Source organism: Taudactylus pleione, unplaced genomic scaffold (genome assembly GCF_031769625.1).
Source record: "Taudactylus pleione unplaced genomic scaffold, aTauple2 ptg002146l, whole genome shotgun sequence".
Taxonomy (NCBI): Eukaryota; Metazoa; Chordata; class Amphibia; order Anura; family Myobatrachidae; genus Taudactylus; species Taudactylus pleione.
Genome location: NW_028286540.1, coordinates 172,501 through 182,500, shown reverse-complemented (window position 1 = coordinate 182,500; position 10,000 = coordinate 172,501). Strand labels below are relative to the sequence as shown.

Sequence of the window (10,000 nt, the reverse complement as noted above, 5' to 3'; positions counted from 1 at the left end):
AATTACCTACTGCACCTAGTTTTCCCAGGTGGTCTCCCATCCAAGTTCTGACCTTACCCAACATTGCATAGCTACCAAGATAAGACGAGATTGGGCATGTCCAGTGTGGATTGGCTGTAGGTGCTCAGAAGTATTAACTTTAGACCTCTATTACTTCTTAACTCAAGGAAATTCATTGATAAGTTGAAAAAATTAAATGTAAAATGTAATAGAAAAGAATGTTCTGGCAGGATAAAATTACCTACAGCTCCTGGTATTCCAGGTGGTCTCCCATCCAAGTACTAACCAGGCCCAACACTGCATAGCTTCCAAGATCAGACGAGATTGGGCATGTCCACTGCGGTTTGGCTGCAGGTGCTCAAAAGCTTTAAATTTAGACCGCTTTTACTTCTTAACTCAAGTAAATTCAATGATAAGTTGAAAAAATTAAATGTAAAATGTAATAGAAAAGAATGTTATGGCAGTATAAAATTACCTACAGCACCTGGTATTCCCAGGTGGTCTCCCATCCAAGTACTAACCAGGCCCAACACTGCATAGCTTCCTAGATCAGACGAGATTGGGCATGTCCAGTGTGGTTTGACTGTAGATGCTCAAAATTATTAACTTTAGACATGTATTACTTCTTAACTCAAGTAAATTCATTGATAAGTTGAAAAAATTAAATGTAAAATGTAATAGAAAAGAATGTTATGGCAGTATAAAATTACCTACTGCACCTGGTTTTCCCAGGTGGTCTCCCATCCAAGTTCTGACCATACCCAACACTGCATAGCTACCAAGATAAGACGAGATTGGGCATGTCCAGTGTGGATTGGCTGTAGGTGCTCAAAAGTATTAACTTTAGACCTCTATTACTTCTTAACTCAAGGAAATTCATTGATAAGTTGAAAAAATTAAATGTAAAATGTAATAGAAAAGAATGTTCTGGCAGTATAAAATTACCTACAGCTCCTGGTATTCCAGGTGGTCTCCCATCCAAGTACTAACCAGGCCCAACACTGCATAGCTTCCAAGATCAGACGAGATTGGGCATGTCCACTGTGGTTTGGCTGCAGGTGCTCAAAAGCTTTAAATTTAGACCGCTTTTTCTTCTTAACTCAAGTAAATTCATTGATAAGTTGAAAAATGTAAATGTAAAATGTAATAGAAAAGAATGTTCTGGCAGTATAAAATTACCTACAGCTCCTGGTATTCCCAGGTGGTCTCCCATCCAAGTACTAACCAGGCCCAACACTGCATAGCTTCCAAGATCAGACGAGATTGGGCATGTCCAGTGTGGTTTGGCTGTAGGTGCTCAAAAACAATAACTTTAGACCTGTATTACTTCTTAACTCAAGTAAATTCATTGATAAGTTGAAAAAATTAAATGTAAAATGTAATAGAAAAGAATGTTATGGCAGTATAAAATTACCTACTGCACCTGGTTTTCCAAGGTGGTCTCCCATCCAAGTTCTGACCTTACCCAACACTGCATAGCTACCAAGATAAGACGAGATTGGGCATGTCCAGTGTGGATTGGCTGTAGGTGCTCAGAAGTATTAACTTTAGACCTCTATTACTTCTTAACTCAAGGAAATTCATTGATAAGTTGAAAAAATTAAATGTAAAATGTAATAGAAAAGAATGTTCTGGCAGTATAAAATTACCTACAGCTCCTGGTATTCCCAGGTGGTCTCCCATCCAAGTACTAACCAGGCCCAACACTGCATAGCTTCCAAGATCAGACGAGATTGGGCATGTCCACTGTGGTTTGGCTGTAGGTGCTCAAAAGCATTAAATTTAGACCACTTTTACTTCTTAACACAAGTAAATTCATTGATAAGTTGAAAAAATCAAATGTAAAATGTAATAGAAAAGACTGTTATGGCAGTATAAAATTACCTACAGCACCTGGTATTCCCAGGTGGTTTCCCATCCAAGTACTAACCAGGCCCAACACTGCATAGCTTCCAAGATCAGACGAGATTGGGCATGTCCAGTGTGGTTTGGCTGAAGGCGCTCAAAAACATTAACTTTAGACCTCTTTTACTTCTTAACTCAAGTAAATTCAATGATAAGTTGAAAAATGAAATGTAAAATGTAATAGAAAAGAATGTTATGGCAGTATAAAATTACCTACAGCACCTGGTATTCCCAGGTGGTCGCCCATCTAAGTACTAACCAGGCCCAACACTGCATAGCTTCCAAGATCAGACGAGATTGGGCATGTCCAGTGTGGTTTGGCTGTAGGTACTCAAAAACATTAACTTTAGACCTCTTTTACTTCTTAACTCAAGTAAATTCATTGATAAGTTGAAAAAATCAAATGTAAAATGTAATAAAAAAGAATGATTTTGGCTGTCTAAAATTACCTACAGCACCTGGTATTCCCAGGTGGTCTCCCATCCAAGTACAAACCAGGCCCAACACTGCATAGCTTCCTAGATCAGACGAGATTGGGCATGTCCAGTGTGGTTTGACTGTAGATGCTCAAAATTATTAACTTTAGACATGTATTACTTCTTAACTCAAGTAAATTCATTGATAAGTTGAAAAAATTAAATGTAAAATGTAATAGAAAAGAATGTTATGGCAGTATAAAATTACCTACTGCACCTGGTTTTCCCAGGTGGTCTCCCATCCAAGTTCTGACCATACCCAACACTGCATAGCTACCAAGATAAGACGAGATTGGGCATGTCCAGTGTGGATTGGCTGTAGGTGCTCAAAAGTATTAACTTTAGACCTCTATTACTTCTTAACTCAAGGAAATTCATTGATAAGTTGAAAAAATTAAATGTAAAATGTAATAGAAAAGAATGTTCTGGCAGTATAAAATTACCTACAGCTCCTGGTATTCCAGGTGGTCTCCCATCCAAGTACTAACCAGGCCCAACACTGCATAGCTTCCAAGATCAGACGAGATTGGGCATGTCCACTGTGGTTTGGCTGCAGGTGCTCAAAAGCTTTAAATTTAGACCGCTTTTTCTTCTTAACTCAAGTAAATTCAATGATAAGTTGAAAAAATTAAATGTAAAATGTAATAGAAAAGAATGTTATGGCAGTATAAAATTACCTACAGCACCTGGTATTCCAAGGTGGTCTCCCATCCAAGTACTAACCAGGCCCAATACTGCATAGCTTCCAAGATCAGACGAGATTGGGCATGTCCAGTGTGGTTTGGCTGTAGGTGCTCAAAAACATTAACTTTAGACCTCTATTACTTCTTAACTCAAGTAAATTCATTGATAAGTTGAAAAAATTAAATGTAAAATGTAATAGAAAAGACTGTTATGGCAGTATAAAATTACCTACAGCACCTGGTATTCCCAGGTGGTCTCCCATCCAAGTACTAACCAGGCCCAACACTGCATAGCTTCCAAGATCAGACAAGATTGGGCATGTCCAGTATGGTTTGGCTGAAGGTGCTCAAAGACATTAACTTTAGACTTCTTTTACTTCTTAACTCAAGTAAATTCAATGATAAGTTGAAAAATTAAATGTAAAATGTAATAGAAAAGAATGTTATGGCTGCATAAAATTACCTACAGCACCTGGTATTCCCAGGTGGTCTCCCATCCAAGTACTAACCAGGCACAACACTGCATAGCTTCCAAGATCAGATGAGATTGGGCATGTCCAGTGTGGTTTGGCAGTAGGTGCTCAAAAACATTAACTTTAGACCTCTATTACTTCTTAACTCAAGTAAATTCATTGATAAGTTGAAAAATTTAAATGTAAAATGTAATAGAAAAGAACGTTCTGGCAGTATAAAATACCTACAGCTCCTGGTATTCCCAGGTAGTCTCCCATCCAAGTACTAACCAGGCCCAACACTGCATAGCTTCCAAGATCAGACGATATTGGGCATGTCCAGTGTGGTTTGGCTGTAGGTGCTCAAAAACAATAACTTTAGACCTGTATTACTTCTTAACTCAAGTAAATTCATTGATAAGTTGAAAAAATTAAATGTAAAATGTAATAGAAAAGAATGTTATGGCAGTATAAAATTACCTACTGCACCTAGTTTTCCCAGGTGGTCTCCCATCCAAGTTCTGACCTTACCCAACATTGCATAGCTACCAAGATAAGACGAGATTGGGCATGTCCAGTGTGGATTGGCTGTAGGTGCTCAGAAGTATTAACTTTAGACCTCTATTACTTCTTAACTCAAGGAAATTCATTGATAAGTTGAAAAAATTAAATGTAAAATGTAATAGAAAAGAATGTTCTGGCAGGATAAAATTACCTACAGCTCCTGGTATTCCAGGTGGTCTCCCATCCAAGTACTAACCAGGCCCAACACTGCATAGCTTCCAAGATCAGACGAGATTGGGCATGTCCACTGCGGTTTGGCTGCAGGTGCTCAAAAGCTTTAAATTTAGACCGCTTTTACTTCTTAACTCAAGTAAATTCAATGATAAGTTGAAAAAATTAAATGTAAAATGTAATAGAAAAGAATGTTATGGCAGTATAAAATTACCTACAGCACCTGGTATTCCCAGGTGGTCTCCCATCCAAGTACTAACCAGGCCCAACACTGCATAGCTTCCTAGATCAGACGAGATTGGGCATGTCCAGTGTGGTTTGACTGTAGATGCTCAAAATTATTAACTTTAGACATGTATTACTTCTTAACTCAAGTAAATTCATTGATAAGTTGAAAAAATTAAATGTAAAATGTAATAGAAAAGAATGTTATGGCAGTATAAAATTACCTACTGCACCTGGTTTTCCCAGGTGGTCTCCCATCCAAGTTCTGACCATACCCAACACTGCATAGCTACCAAGATAAGACGAGATTGGGCATGTCCAGTGTGGATTGGCTGTAGGTGCTCAAAAGTATTAACTTTAGACCTCTATTACTTCTTAACTCAAGGAAATTCATTGATAAGTTGAAAAAATTAAATGTAAAATGTAATAGAAAAGAATGTTCTGGCAGTATAAAATTACCTACAGCTCCTGGTATTCCAGGTGGTCTCCCATCCAAGTACTAACCAGGCCCAACACTGCATAGCTTCCAAGATCAGACGAGATTGGGCATGTCCACTGTGGTTTGGCTGCAGGTGCTCAAAAGCTTTAAATTTAGACCGCTTTTTCTTCTTAACTCAAGTAAATTCAATGATAAGTTGAAAAAATTAAATGTAAAATGTAATAGAAAAGAATGTTATGGCAGTATAAAATTACCTACAGCACCTGGTATTCCAAGGTGGTCTCCCATCCAAGTACTAACCAGGCCCAATACTGCATAGCTTCCAAGATCAGACGAGATTGGGCATGTCCAGTGTGGTTTGGCTGTAGGTGCTCAAAAACATTAACTTTAGACCTCTATTACTTCTTAACTCAAGTAAATTCAATGATAAGTTGAAAAAATTAAATGTAAAATGTAATAGAAAAGACTGTTATGGCAGTATAAAATTACCTACAGCACCTGGTATTCCCAGGTGGTCTCCCATCCAAGTACTAACCAGGCCCAACACTGCATAGCTTCCAAGATCAGACAAGATTGGGCATGTCCAGTATGGTTTGGCTGAAGGTGCTCAAAGACATTAACTTTAGACTTCTTTTACTTCTTAACTCAAGTAAATTCAATGATAAGTTGAAAAATTAAATGTAAAATGTAATAGAAAAGAATGTTATGGCTGCATAAAATTACCTACAGCACCTGGTATTCCCAGGTGGTCTCCCATCCAAGTACTAACCAGGCACAACACTGCATAGCTTCCAAGATCAGATGAGATTGGGCATGTCCAGTGTGGTTTGGCAGTAGGTGCTCAAAAACATTAACTTTAGACCTCTATTACTTCTTAACTCAAGTAAATTCATTGATAAGTTGAAAAATTTAAATGTAAAATGTAATAGAAAAGAACGTTCTGGCAGTATAAAATACCTACAGCTCCTGGTATTCCCAGGTAGTCTCCCATCCAAGTACTAACCAGGCCCAACACTGCATAGCTTCCAAGATCAGACGATATTGGGCATGTCCAGTGTGGTTTGGCTGTAGGTGCTCAAAAACAATAATTTTAGACCTGTATTACTTCTTAACTCAAGTAAATTCATTGATAAGTTGAAAAAATTAAATGTAAAATGTAATAGAAAAGAATGTTATGGCAGTATAAAATTACCTACTGCACCTAGTTTTCCCAGGTGGTCTCCCATCCAAGTTCTGACCTTACCCAACATTGCATAGCTACCAAGATAAGACGAGATTGGGCATGTCCAGTGTGGATTGGCTGTAGGTGCTCAGAAGTATTAACTTTAGACCTCTATTACTTCTTAACTCAAGGAAATTCATTGATAAGTTGAAAAAATTAAATGTAAAATGTAATAGAAAAGAATGTTCTGGCAGGATAAAATTACCTACAGCTCCTGGTATTCCAGGTGGTCTCCCATCCAAGTACTAACCAGGCCCAACACTGCATAGCTTCCAAGATCAGACGAGATTGGGCATGTCCACTGTGGTTTGGCTGCAGGTGCTCAAAAGCTTTAAATTTAGACCGCTTTTACTTCTTAACTCAAGTAAATTCAATGATAAGTTGAAAAAATTAAATGTAAAATGTAATAGAAAAGAATGTTATGGCAGTATAAAATTACCTACAGCACCTGGTATTCCCAGGTGGTCTCCCATCCAAGTACTAACCAGGCCCAACACTGCATAGCTTCCAAGATCAGACGAGATTGGGCATGTCCAGTGTGGTTTGGCTGTAGGTGCTCAAAAACATTAACTTTAGACCTCTATTACTTCTTAACTCAAGTAAATTCATTGATAAGTTGAAAAAATTAAATGTAAAATGTAATAGAAAAGACTGTTATGGCAGTAAAAAATTACCTACAGCACCTGGTATTCCCAGGTGGTCTCCCATCCAAGTACTAACCAGGCCCAACACTGCATAGCTTCCAAGATCAGACAAGATTGGGCATGTCCAGTATGGTTTGGCTGAAGGTGCTCAAAGACATTAACTTTAGACTTCTTTTACTTCTTAACTCAAGTAAATTCAATGATAAGTTGAAAAATTAAATGTAAAATGTAATAGAAAAGAATGTTATGGCTGCATAAAATTACCTACAGCACCTGGTATTCCCAGGTGGTCTCCCATCCAAGTACTAACCAGGCACAACACTGCATAGCTTCCAAGATCAGATGAGATTGGGCATGTCCAGTGTGGTTTGGCAGTAGGTGCTCAAAAACATTAACTTTAGACCTCTATTACTTCTTAACTCAAGTAAATTCATTGATAAGTTGAAAAATTTAAATGTAAAATGTAATAGAAAAGAACGTTCTGGCAGTATAAAATTACCTACAGCTCCTGGTATTCCCAGGTAGTCTCCCATCCAAGTACTAACCAGGCCCAACACTGCATAGCTTCCAAGATCAGACGAGATTGGGCATGTCCAGTGTGGTTTGGCTGTAGGTGCTCAAAAACAATAACTTTAGACCTGTATTACTTCTTAACTCAAGTAAATTCATTGATAAGTTGAAAAAATTAAATGTAAAATGTAATAGAAAAGAATGTTATGGCAGTATAAAATTACCTACTGCACCTAGTTTTCCCAGGTGGTCTCCCATCCAAGTTCTGACCTTACCCAACATTGCATAGCTACCAAGATAAGACGAGATTGGGCATGTCCAGTGTGGAATGGCTGTAGGTGCTCAGAAGTATTAACTTTAGACCTCTATTACTTCTTAACTCAAGGAAATTCATTGATAAGTTGAAAAAATTAAATGTAAAATGTAATAGAAAAGAATGTTCTGGCAGTATAAAATTACCTACATCTCCTGGTATTCCCAGGTGGTCTCCCATCCAAGTACTAACCAGGCCCAACACTGCATAGCTTCCAAGATCAGACGAGATTGGGCATGTCCACTGTGGTTTGGCTGTAGGTGTTCAAAAGCATTAAATTTAGACCGCTTTTACTTCTTAACACAAGTAAATTCATTGATAAGTTGAAAAAATCAAATGTAAAATGTAATAGAAAAGACTGTTATGGCAGTATAAAATTACCTACAGCACCTGGTATTCCCAGGTGGTTTCCCATCCAAGTACTAACCAGGCCCAACACTGCATAGCTTCCAAGATCAGACGAGATTGGGCATGTCCAGTGTGGTTTGGCTGAAGGTGCTCAAAAACATTAACTTTAGACCTCTTTTACTTCTTAACTCAAGTAAATTCAATGATAAGTTGAAAAATGAAATGTAAAATGTAATAGAAAAGAATGTTATGGCAGTATAAAATTACCTACAGCACCTGGTATTCCCAGGTGGTGGCCCATCTAAGTACTAACCAGGCCCAACACTGCATAGCTTCCAAGATCAGACGAGATTGGGCATGTCCAGTGTGGTTTGGCTGTAGGTACTCAAAAACATTAACTTTAGACCTCTTTTACTTCTTAACTCAAGTAAATTCATTGATAAGTTGAAAAAATCAAATGTAATATGTAATAAAAAAGAATGATTTTGGCTGTCTAAAATTACCTACAGCCCCTGGTATTCCCAGGTGGTCTCCCATCCAAGTACAAACCAGGCCCAACACTGCATAGCTTCCAAGATCAGACGAGATTGGGCATGTCCAGTGTGGTTTGACTGTAGATGCTCAAAATCATTAACTTTAGACCTGTATTACTTCTTAACTCAAGTAAATTCATTGATAAGTTGAAAAAATTAAATGTAAAATGTAATAGAAAAGACTGTTATGGCAGTATAAAATTACCTACAGCACCTGGTATTCCCAGGTGGTCTCCCATCCAAGTACTAACCAGGCCCAACACTGCATAGCTTCCAAGATCAGACGAGATTGGGCATGTCCAGTATGGTTTGGCTGAAGGTGCTCAAAGACATTAACTTTAGACTTCTTTTACTTCTTAACTCAAGTAAATTCAATGATAAGTTGAAAAATTAAATGTAAAATGTAATAGAAAAGAATGTTATGGCTGCATAAAATTACCTACAGCACCTGGTATTCCCAGGTGGTCTCCCATCCAAGTACTAACCAGGCACAACACTGCATAGCTTCCAAGATCAGACGAGATTGGGCATGTCCAGTGTGGTTTGGCAGTAGGTGCTCAAAAACATTAACTTTAGACCTCTATTACTTCTTAACTCAAGTAAATTCATTGATAAGTTGAAAAATTTAAATGTAAAATGTAATAGAAAAGAACGTTCTGGCAGTATAAAATTACCTACAGCTCCTGGTATTCCCAGGTAGTCTCCCATCCAAGTACTAACCAGGCCCAACACTGCATAGCTTCCAAGATCAGACGATATTGGGCATGTCCAGTGTGGTTTGGCTGTAGGTGCTCAAAAACAATAACTTTAGACCTGTATTACTTCTTAACTCAAGTAAATTCATTGATAAGTTGAAAAAATTAAATGTAAAATGTAATAGAAAAGAATGTTATGGCAGTATAAAATTACCTACTGCACCTAGTTTTCCCAGGTGGTCTCCCATCCAAGTTCTGACCTTACCCAACATTGCATAGCTACCAAGATAAGACGAGATTGGGCATGTCCAGTGTGGATTGGCTGTAGGTGCTCAGAAGTATTAACTTTAGACCTCTATTACTTCTTAACTCAAGGAAATTCATTGATAAGTTGAAAAAATTAAATGTAAAATGTAATAGAAAAGAATGTTCTGGCAGGATAAAATTACCTACAGCTCCTGGTATTCCAGGTGGTCTCCCATCCAAGTACTAACCAGGCCCAACACTGCATAGCTTCCAAGATCAGACGAGATTGGGCATGTCCACTGTGGTTTGGCTGCAGGTGCTCAAAGCTTTAAATTTAGACCGCTTTTACTTCTTAACTCAAGTAAATTCAATGATAAGTTGAAAAAATTAAATGTAAAATGTAATAGAAAAGAATGTTATGGCAGTATAAAATTACCTACAGCACCTGGTATTCCCAGGTGGTCTCCCATCCAAGTACTAACCAGGCCCAACACTGCATAGCTTCCAAGATCAGACGAGATTGGGCATGTCCAGTGTGGTTTGGCTGTAGGTGCTCAAAAACATTAACTTTAGA

General features: G+C 38.0%; 3 non-coding genes and 31 pseudogenes across 3 annotated transcripts; all 34 read right to left on the bottom strand.

Annotated features, from left to right (window-relative positions):
* Positions 1 to 238: 238 nt before the first annotated feature.
* LOC148434488 (5S ribosomal RNA) lies at positions 239 to 356 on the bottom strand (annotated as a pseudogene).
* Positions 357 to 472: 116 nt separating this feature from the next.
* LOC148434487 (5S ribosomal RNA) lies at positions 473 to 591 on the bottom strand (annotated as a pseudogene).
* A 351-nt stretch (positions 592 to 942) lies between these two features.
* On the bottom strand, positions 943 to 1,060 carry LOC148434486 (5S ribosomal RNA; annotated as a pseudogene).
* Positions 1,061 to 1,176: 116 nt separating this feature from the next.
* Positions 1,177 to 1,295, bottom strand: LOC148434485 (5S ribosomal RNA; annotated as a pseudogene).
* Positions 1,296 to 1,646: 351 nt separating this feature from the next.
* Positions 1,647 to 1,765, bottom strand: LOC148434484 (5S ribosomal RNA; annotated as a pseudogene).
* A 116-nt stretch (positions 1,766 to 1,881) lies between these two features.
* LOC148434483 (5S ribosomal RNA) lies at positions 1,882 to 2,000 on the bottom strand (annotated as a pseudogene).
* Positions 2,001 to 2,115: 115 nt separating this feature from the next.
* LOC148434482 (5S ribosomal RNA) lies at positions 2,116 to 2,234 on the bottom strand. The gene has a single exon (XR_015876705.1). It is a non-coding gene; the product is annotated as a 5S ribosomal RNA (ribosomal RNA).
* Positions 2,235 to 2,351: 117 nt separating this feature from the next.
* On the bottom strand, positions 2,352 to 2,470 carry LOC148434481 (5S ribosomal RNA; annotated as a pseudogene).
* Positions 2,471 to 2,821: 351 nt separating this feature from the next.
* Positions 2,822 to 2,939, bottom strand: LOC148434480 (5S ribosomal RNA; annotated as a pseudogene).
* A 116-nt stretch (positions 2,940 to 3,055) lies between these two features.
* On the bottom strand, positions 3,056 to 3,174 carry LOC148434479 (5S ribosomal RNA; annotated as a pseudogene).
* A 116-nt stretch (positions 3,175 to 3,290) lies between these two features.
* LOC148434478 (5S ribosomal RNA) lies at positions 3,291 to 3,409 on the bottom strand (annotated as a pseudogene).
* A 115-nt stretch (positions 3,410 to 3,524) lies between these two features.
* LOC148434477 (5S ribosomal RNA) lies at positions 3,525 to 3,643 on the bottom strand (annotated as a pseudogene).
* A 115-nt stretch (positions 3,644 to 3,758) lies between these two features.
* Positions 3,759 to 3,877, bottom strand: LOC148434476 (5S ribosomal RNA; annotated as a pseudogene).
* Positions 3,878 to 4,228: 351 nt separating this feature from the next.
* LOC148434475 (5S ribosomal RNA) lies at positions 4,229 to 4,346 on the bottom strand (annotated as a pseudogene).
* Positions 4,347 to 4,462: 116 nt separating this feature from the next.
* On the bottom strand, positions 4,463 to 4,581 carry LOC148434474 (5S ribosomal RNA; annotated as a pseudogene).
* Positions 4,582 to 4,932: 351 nt separating this feature from the next.
* Positions 4,933 to 5,050, bottom strand: LOC148434473 (5S ribosomal RNA; annotated as a pseudogene).
* A 116-nt stretch (positions 5,051 to 5,166) lies between these two features.
* Positions 5,167 to 5,285, bottom strand: LOC148434472 (5S ribosomal RNA; annotated as a pseudogene).
* Positions 5,286 to 5,401: 116 nt separating this feature from the next.
* Positions 5,402 to 5,520, bottom strand: LOC148434471 (5S ribosomal RNA; annotated as a pseudogene).
* Positions 5,521 to 5,635: 115 nt separating this feature from the next.
* LOC148434470 (5S ribosomal RNA) lies at positions 5,636 to 5,754 on the bottom strand (annotated as a pseudogene).
* A 115-nt stretch (positions 5,755 to 5,869) lies between these two features.
* Positions 5,870 to 5,988, bottom strand: LOC148434469 (5S ribosomal RNA; annotated as a pseudogene).
* A 351-nt stretch (positions 5,989 to 6,339) lies between these two features.
* On the bottom strand, positions 6,340 to 6,457 carry LOC148434468 (5S ribosomal RNA; annotated as a pseudogene).
* A 116-nt stretch (positions 6,458 to 6,573) lies between these two features.
* On the bottom strand, positions 6,574 to 6,692 carry LOC148434467 (5S ribosomal RNA). Its single transcript, XR_015876631.1, has one exon. It is a non-coding gene; the product is annotated as a 5S ribosomal RNA (ribosomal RNA).
* A 116-nt stretch (positions 6,693 to 6,808) lies between these two features.
* Positions 6,809 to 6,927, bottom strand: LOC148434466 (5S ribosomal RNA; annotated as a pseudogene).
* Positions 6,928 to 7,042: 115 nt separating this feature from the next.
* LOC148434465 (5S ribosomal RNA) lies at positions 7,043 to 7,161 on the bottom strand (annotated as a pseudogene).
* A 116-nt stretch (positions 7,162 to 7,277) lies between these two features.
* On the bottom strand, positions 7,278 to 7,396 carry LOC148434464 (5S ribosomal RNA; annotated as a pseudogene).
* Positions 7,397 to 7,747: 351 nt separating this feature from the next.
* Positions 7,748 to 7,866, bottom strand: LOC148434463 (5S ribosomal RNA; annotated as a pseudogene).
* A 116-nt stretch (positions 7,867 to 7,982) lies between these two features.
* On the bottom strand, positions 7,983 to 8,101 carry LOC148434462 (5S ribosomal RNA; annotated as a pseudogene).
* A 115-nt stretch (positions 8,102 to 8,216) lies between these two features.
* LOC148434461 (5S ribosomal RNA) lies at positions 8,217 to 8,335 on the bottom strand (annotated as a pseudogene).
* Positions 8,336 to 8,452: 117 nt separating this feature from the next.
* LOC148434460 (5S ribosomal RNA) lies at positions 8,453 to 8,571 on the bottom strand (annotated as a pseudogene).
* Positions 8,572 to 8,687: 116 nt separating this feature from the next.
* On the bottom strand, positions 8,688 to 8,806 carry LOC148434459 (5S ribosomal RNA; annotated as a pseudogene).
* Positions 8,807 to 8,921: 115 nt separating this feature from the next.
* On the bottom strand, positions 8,922 to 9,040 carry LOC148434458 (5S ribosomal RNA; annotated as a pseudogene).
* A 116-nt stretch (positions 9,041 to 9,156) lies between these two features.
* LOC148434457 (5S ribosomal RNA) lies at positions 9,157 to 9,275 on the bottom strand (annotated as a pseudogene).
* A 351-nt stretch (positions 9,276 to 9,626) lies between these two features.
* Positions 9,627 to 9,744, bottom strand: LOC148434456 (5S ribosomal RNA; annotated as a pseudogene).
* A 115-nt stretch (positions 9,745 to 9,859) lies between these two features.
* Positions 9,860 to 9,978, bottom strand: LOC148434455 (5S ribosomal RNA). The gene has a single exon (XR_015876630.1). It is a non-coding gene; the product is annotated as a 5S ribosomal RNA (ribosomal RNA).
* Positions 9,979 to 10,000: the final 22 nt, after the last annotated feature.